The sequence below is a fragment of the Anopheles arabiensis genome, chromosome X (genome assembly GCF_016920715.1).
Source record: "Anopheles arabiensis isolate DONGOLA chromosome X, AaraD3, whole genome shotgun sequence".
In the NCBI taxonomy this organism is placed as follows: domain Eukaryota; kingdom Metazoa; phylum Arthropoda; class Insecta; order Diptera; family Culicidae; genus Anopheles; species Anopheles arabiensis.
In genome coordinates, this window is record NC_053519.1 from 25,953,266 (window position 1) to 25,961,830 (window position 8,565).

Sequence of the window (8,565 nt, forward strand, 5' to 3'; positions counted from 1 at the left end):
CGCGGGGGGATTGTTGGTGCTGGAGGGCTGGCCTCCTCCTCCTCGACCTCCCCTGTCGGCTCCACTGCGTCATTGGCCGCTGCGTCGTTGGCCGCTGCGCATGCCATGATTGCCGGAACGACCTCGTTCTCGCCGAGCCGCTCCTGCCGACGCCGCTGCCGCATTCGCCGGGCGCTGCGGTTGCGCACCTCTCGTCGCCTCAGCAATCTCCGCTCTGCCTCCGCCATGTCCTCGGGCGGGCTGGCTGCTGGATCTGGCTGAGCAGCCTCAGCGACTGCCAAGGTAAGCTGCTCCTGCCGCCAGTCCTCCTGCAGCACGGAGAGGATCCGCCGAGCCGCTTGCTGGATGCGGTCCCACGACTCCGCGCTCTCCAGCAGACGACGGCCGAGGTTGTCCTCGTCGACGCCGTGCAGTAACTCCACCCGAACATCTGCGAAGCGGGGACACTCGAAGAGTACGTGGGCCACCGACTCGACCGACCCTGCGCACCTGGGACAGTCCGGGGACGGAGCGAACCCGAACACGTGCAGGAATTCGTGGACGAAGGCGTGTCCACTCAATACCTGCGAGAGGTAGAAGTCTACCTCCCCGTGCTTCCGTCCCGTCCACAGGCGCACGTCTGGCACTTGTCGGTGGGCCCAACGTAAATAGCGGCTGGTGTTATGCGGCGCCTCGTCGTCCCATTGTTGCTGCCACAGCTGCAGCGATGACTCCCTTTCCTCCTGGCGAATCGCCTCTCGACTGCTGTCCGGGCTTAACTGCAGTCGGTTGTAGCAGCGGGCGTCTTCTTTCACCAGGAGGTGATATGGCAGTTCTCCGGCTAAAACCACCGCTACCTCGCAGCTCGTGGAGTGGAAGGCGCTCGTGATGCCCTGGGCCAAGGGCCGTTGCACGCGGTCCAGAATCCGCCTGCACCACTGCAGGTCCACGGCTTCCGCCCAGACGGGTGCGCCGTAGCGGATGATGGACGCGGCCACTGCGGCGAGCAGCTTCCGCTTGCTCACTTGGGGGCCGCTGTGGTTGCGCATGACGCCACGCAATGCTCGCACCACACGGAGGGCCTTGTCCGCGACCATCTCGACGTGTGGGCGCCACGACAGGTGGTCGTGTAGCATGACCCCCAAGTAGCGGATCGACCGCTTCGAGCGCACTTCCACTCCACAGATGTTCACAGGGATGTTTTTGTATCCGCTTCGCTTGCTCGACACCATCAGCAACTCCGTCTTCTCCGGCGCCAGGGAGAGTTTGTGCCGCACCATCCAGCTGTTGACCGCTGCCACCGCTTCCTCCGCAATCGCTGCTGCGTGCTCCGGTGTTGTCCCCGCTGCCAGGATCGCAAGATCATCGGCGAATCCCACGATGGAGGCGCCCTCAGGGAGCTCTACGGCTAGCACACCGTCGTACATGATGTTCCACAATGTGGGGCCAAATATAGACCCCTGTGGAACACCTGCCGATACTCGGCGGGTAACCGGCCCGTCCGCCGTGTCGTACGTGAGCTCCCTGTCGGCGAAGTAGTCCTGCAGTATACGGCGCAACTGCACTGGGACCCCCTTCGCCTGGAGCGCCTCGGCGATGCTCTGCCAGCTAGCCGTGTTGAACGCGTTACGGACGTCCAGGGCCACAACCATGAGGCAGCGCCGGTCACGGTTGTTCGTCCTGCCAAAGGACTTCGCCCTTCGTCCCGCGTCTACGACTTGCTGTATGGCCTGCAGAGTCGATCGCCCTCGCCGGAATCCGAACTGCTGCTCAGACAGTTGCGGACTCTCTGGATCCTCGATATATTCGTTGAGCCGGTTCAACAGCAGCCGCTCCAAAGCCTTGCCTGTGTTGTCTAGCAGGCAAATCGGGCGAAATGACGACGGCTCGCCCGGTGACTTGCCTGGCTTTGGCAGGAGCACCAGTCGCTGCTTTTTCCACGGCTGCGGAAAGCAGGACGTGTCCAGGCACTCCTGAAACACCCGGCGGAAGGGCTCCGGTTGCTGCCTGAGAGCAACCGTAAGGGCGGCGTTCGGTACTCCATCAAGCCCAGGAGCCTTCCGCGGGTGCATGCTGGCTGCTATTTGATCCAGCTCGGTCAGGCCGATCGATCGGAGCGGCGCCATGTTGCCAACTCGGAGATCAGGCCACTCTACCGGCGGATGAACCGGGAACAAGGCGTCGACAATTCGCCGCAGTTCTGCTGGATCGCGTTCCGGGGCTGAGCGGGCCGCCTGGAACCAGTGAAAGACTTTCCGGAAAAAGTTTCCGGTTTCGTCCTCCCTGATCGACAGCAAGAACCGGTCGAACGCCTCGTTCTTACTCGAACGAATAGCCTTCCGAAGGCTCTCCCTGGCAGCTGCGAGTTCCGTTTGGAGCTGTTCGTTGGGCGGAATGGTCCTCATCGCCATTTGCTCCTTTCTGGAGAGTTCTTCGATCATCGTCTGGATCGCCGGAGTCCACCAGTAAGCTGGCCGACCTGTGTGGTCCTGCGCTGGGAAGACCCGCGACATCGTCTCGTCGCAGACGCTGGTCAGCGACTCGACCAAGCTTTCGACGCTGTTAGCTTGACGGGCGAACCCAGTCATGGCCAGCGCTTTCCCGAAAAGCTGGGAGTCAAACTGACTGGTCTTCCAGCGCGTACCGGCATTGCTTACGCGGGCCGGGCGCTGTCCACGCCGTGCTGCCCGATCCCTCGATGATGGTGGACTCACGCCAACCTCGTACCGGACGTAACGGTGATCACTGAGCGTTACCACGTCGGGAACGCGCCAGCCTCGGGCGCTGTCCTCGCGCGGGTCGAGACGGCTGATCACACTACTGGCGAACGTAACGTCCGGTCGGCTGGGCGGAAACCGAGTTGTGTCCGCTCGGTTCCCCTTGAACGTTGGCAGACAGTCTGCCTTGTTCAGTAGCACCAGCCCGAGGTTGTCCGCCAACTGGAGAAGCTCCAAGCCCTTCGGGCAAGTCCTGCTGCTTCCCCAGTCCAGGTGCATGGCGTTGAAATCGCCGGCCAGGAGAACCCGGCTGCACCCGCGGACGATCAGGTCGATCTTTTCCATAGTGCTTCGGAACTCTGGGACTCCTGTCTGCGGCGACACATAGCAGCTCACCACAGCGATTCCACCGACGTCGGCCGCAACCACACCGAGGGTCTGACGGTGCCTGATACGCTGTATCGGCAGCCGGTTGCCGTTGACGACGATGGCAACCGTCTTACTCTCGTCCGTTACCCAATTGCCGTTATTGCGCGGTACGCAATAGGGCTCGGACAAGAGCAGAACGTCAAGACCCTCGGTGGTCAACACATGCAACGCCAGGTCCTGGGCGTTCTCGCAATGGTTGGCGTTGAACTGCAGGACGTTCAACATTGTGGTTGCGGGCCTGGGCACATGGGGGCGGCGATGCGGTGTGGGCCGCCACAAACGATGCACTTCGGATCGCAGGTGCATGATGCCGCGCGATGGTCCGTGGCTCCGCAGCGCAGGCATAGGCCGGAACGATCCACGCCGGCGCAGTCTGCAGTGGTGTGTCCACGCTCCAAGCAGCGGAAACAGCGAACCGCGCTTCGCTGCTGTTTTGGCGCGCTGCGCACCAGGCACGCCGAGTATCCAACAAGGATACGTTTGTCCGCCAGAAGGTCAGCGTCCCTCCGTGGAAGTCGGACACGGGCACGCTGCGTCCCATCACGACGCTCCCACAAGGACGTGGTTGCTGCAACTACTGTGCGTTCCAGCGCCCGCTGCAGACCGCGTTCCACATCCTCTTTGTGGCCAACATGTCGATGCCGGTAATCATCACCTCGGCCATCTCCGTGATGATCCGGCCAGTGGCCAAATCACCGACCTCCTCCTGGATGCGCTGCAGCAGCACAGCGGCATCTGCATCCTGGTTGAGTGTAAGGCGAAGGAAGTCGCGGGTCGTGCGGTAGCCCTGATGCACGTACTTGTTCTCCTCCGCCAGGCGCTGATTCAGGCGGATCTTTTCGAAGAGCGCCTTGTAAGAGCAGCCCTCGGCCGGCTCAAAGATGAGCTGGTCCTGCCGAGGGCGTGCTGGACGTCGTCGCTCCTGGTGCAACTGCTCGCTACGCTGCGCCTGTACAGCAGTAGGCCGCTGCTGGTGTTGTTGCTGCTGCTGTTGTTGCTGCTGCCGACGCTGTTGCTGCTGCTGCGTGCCGGCGACCGCCTGTCGCTGTGGCTGCCGCTGCTGCTGCTGTTGTTGCTGCTGCGAGCCTGCGACCTGCTGTCGCTGTGGCTGCCGCTGCTGCTGCTGTTGTTGTTGTTGATGCTGCTGCTGGTTTTCCTGCTGCTGCTGCTGCTGAGGGAGCTGCCGGGGTTTCCCCTTAGCCATGCCGCGATATTTGCGGCGGACGACCTCAGCGAAGCTGGGCTGCTCCACTTGCCGGATGTCTTCTCCCGTTGGCACCTGGTAGGCCGGGAGCGTAACCGCCGTTGTCACTGACGGACCAGGTTGTGCTTGCTGCTGTTGCCCGCGTTGCCAGCAGAGCTCCTGGCGCAATTGCTTCCCTAGATCGCGGATCTCGGCCAGCAATGCATCTCTCTCCTTCTTTGCGTCCGCTTCGGCGGAAAGCCTGGCCTGCTGCGACTCCGCAAGCTGCTTCTGCAATCCCTCAACAGTGGCCTGGAGACCTGCTACCGTCTTCATCAGTTCCGCCTTCTCCGCCTTCTCCGCCTGCAACATCAGGTGCAGACGAACCTCATTTTCCTCGTTCAAACGTGCAGCCAGGGGTGTACGTCCAGTGTCAATTTTGGCTGACACTGCGGTTTTCTTCTGAACCGCACCCATGCCGCAATCGACGGATGGCTGCCGAGGCCTCAAACTGCGATTTGAGAGTTCCATCTTCGTGGTAAACTCCCTTGTGGGTCAAGATAATCCTGGGGATCGATATGACCCCGTGGGGTCGAGATGACCCCAGGGATGCTGCGCCGCCCAGCTGCTGTGATTCTGGCCCCGGAGGAGACGGGGGGAAGGGGGGAGGGGCGAAAATAATTTTCCCGTGTTTTTTTTTTTTGTTTTTTTTTTTTAAGTCGCTCTACACCCCTCCACAGCTTCCCCGAATTTTTCAAATTTTTTCGAGCAGATTCGAAAAATTCGAGCAATTTTCGAGTTGCACGATCTGGTCGAATCGAGCAGATTCGAGCTCCCGAGGGCACTACCCACCTTCCCAGAATTTTCCGCACACTTTTTTAAAAAATCGGGCAGTTTTCAAGCAGTAACGGTAAGTTCAAATTTTTGTCCCCTGGGAACTGCTCGCCGATAAAATTTTTGTCGCCTGGGTATTGCTTGTCACTCAGATGTCATCACAAACTGTCAAAATTTTTTTCACGATTTTCACTATTTTTTGATGGGATCGTATTGTTCGCATCGAAACTAACCCAACGGTGAAAACCGCACACAAATCCGACCAAAACTCGCGAAGTTATTAGCGATTTTCTATTAAACTCCTTTTCCCGGAGACACGTGCTCCGGCGGTAGCACCCTGACACTTTTTTTACCACGTTGTTTTTCGGCGATTTACGTCCGTTTTTCGTCCGGTTTTTTGCATACACTCGATCACGGGCACGAACACTACCGTTTCCGGCCACTTCCGGCGCTCGTGGACCGGAATGTTATACGCACTCGCGACACACATATACTGTTGTTGTTGTTGTTGTTGTAATTCCTTACGCAAATTTTCCGCACCTTATTTTTCGCGAATTTTCGCCGGCAAACACTGTTTATCGGCTAAAAATTGTTAACCACCACCTGATTTATGGATTTCACCGCAAACCGTGTTGAAAAAGTCTTATTTAACACATTTTTTGAGCGAAAATAGTTCCCCATACAAAATGTATGGGGGAATGTTTATCATATTTTTTCCGCGTTTTTGCACCGATTTTCATGCGGTTTTCGTTCGTTGCACTTTAATTCACTCTTATGAACGATTTATACTCCAATTTGGGTCCCTCCAGGCAATTTTTGCACAAAAATTTCTATCTTCACCGCGGAGCAAAACACACCGTGACCGTACTGGGTGACTGCTCGAATGTCACTCGCAAGCTCCACTTCTTGTGGTGCCCTTCCGTCAATTCCTTTAAGTTTCAACTTTGCAACCATACTTCCCCCGGAACCCGATTTTGGTTTCCCGGAAGCTACTGAGAGCACCGAAGGTAGGTAGCGTCTCCCAATTGCTAATTGGCATCGTTTACGGTTAGAACTAGGGCGGTATCTAATCGCCTTCGATCCTCTAACTTTCGTTCTTGATTAATGAAAGCATCCTTGGCAAACGCTTTCGCTTCTGTGGGTCCTACGACGGTCTACGAATTTCACCTCTCGCGCCGTAATACCAATGCCCCCGACTACTTCTGTTAATCATTACCTCTTGGTCTATTACAAACCAACGAAACCACTCAGACCGAGGTCATGTTCCATTATTCCATGCAAAATTATTCTCGGCCAACGCCGGCCCCGGAGGACCGGACGCTTTGAACTAGCCTGCTTTGAGCACTCTAATTTGTTCAAGGTAAACGAGAGTTCCCGGGCACCATGAAGCTGGGTCGAACAAGACCTTGACCGACGAGGTCGCGGCGACAAGTCCTGACCCGTCACGGAGTAGAACGCCCAGGTACACCATTGTGAGTCGCAGCCGCGAGCGCGTACACGGACGGTCCCAACCGAGAGGCCGGGCGCCCGCGACGGACGCGAGTCTGGACGGGGTATCAACTTCGAACGTTTTAACCGCAACAACTTTAATATACGCTAGTGGAGCTGGAATTACCGCGGCTGCTGGCACCAGACTTGCCATCCACTTGATCCTTGCAAAAGGATTTATGCTCAACTCATTCCAATTATGGACCATCGTTAGAGAGGTACACTACATACACTGTGCACTGTGATACATACACTACACTGTGATACATACACTAGCATCAAACTACAGAGGCATCTCTATTATTTGTGCGTGTTCTAAAATCCTCGAGTCAATTGTCCATTTATCTGTAATGCCTTGTGTAAAAAATTATATTTCTACGGAACAACACGGCTTTATGCCCAATCGCTCAGTGTCCACCAACCTAATGTGTTTTTTGTCTTCTCTATATCACTATCTGTCTAGTGGTAAGCAAGTAGACACTATCTATACCGATTTCAAAGCGGCATTTGACAGTATACCTCTATCATTACTTGTTGCTAAGCTTCGAAAACTAGGTTTCGGTGGCTCTATATTGCCGTGGTTCAACTCCTATCTTGAGAATCGTTCATATGCAGTTAAAATCTGTGGCTCTTTCTCTGAATGTTTTCTTAGTTCTTCGGGTGTCCCTCAAGGTAGTGTCCTTAGTCCCTTACTGTTCATTCTCTTCCTCAATGACTGTACTTCGATCCTTCCTCCTAACGGCTTCTTGCTATATGCGGATGACGTTAAAATTTTTCTTCCTGTATCTTCTACAGCTGATTGTCTAGTCCTTCAATCCTGGCTCTGTAAATTCTCTACATGGTGTGCTTCTAACGGTTTAGTCCTGTGTCCTGAAAAATGTTCTGTCTTGTCTTTCTTCCGATCTTCTACAAGTATAACTCATGCTTATAGTGTCTGTGATGCCCCTATTCCCCGTGCGTCCTTGTCTAAGGATCTTGGCGTCTTCTTTGACCCGAGTCTTTCTTTCAAGGAGCACACGGACTATGTCATCAACAAGGCCAACAAAAGTCTTGGTTATATTTGTCGCATGTCCACTGAAATTCGTGATCCTTTTTGTCTTAAGTCCCTTTATTGTTGTTGGGTCCGTTCCGTACTGGAATATGCCTGTGTCATCTGGTCTCCTGTTCAACTATCTCTGCTCCAAAGGATTGAGAGGATCCAGAGACGTTTTACAAGGATCGTATTTCGTAGGTCGCTGGGTTATCACTCTATTCCGCTTCCTTCGTATGACGATAGATGCACTCTATTAGGCCTTGCCAAGTTGGAGCACCGCCTCTCGGTCGCTCAGGCTTCTTTCGTCGCTGGCATATTGCTCAATACGATTGATACTCCTTCACTTCTGTCGCGCTTACATTTGTATGCACCTTGTCGCACCTTACGTTATCGTTTTCGTCTCCAGTTACCTATATGTCGTACACGTTTTGCTCGCAATGAGCCTTTTGTAAGAGCTATGTCGTCTTTTAATAGTACTTCTGATCTGTTCGATTTCAACATATCCTATCCTGTCTACCGATCCCGTCTTCGCTCCTTTTCCGTACCATAAACTCCTTCCAACTCCTTCGTGAATAATTGTATACTATAGTCAGTAAGCACTATTGCTGTAACCCAACGTGGCCGAGCAATTAATAAAATAAAAAATAAAATAAAATAAAATAAAAATATTGTTATTTCTCGTCACTACCTCCCCGTGCCGGGATTGGGTAATTTACGCGCCTGCTGCCTTCCTTGGATGTGGTAGCCATTTCTCAGGCTCCCTCTCCGGAATCGAACCCTGATTCCCCGTTACCCGTCGCAACCATGGTAGTCCTCTACACTACCATCAATAGTTGATAGGGCAGACATTTGAAAGATCTGTCGTCAGTCGCAAGCGACCGTACGATCGGCATCCTTATCCA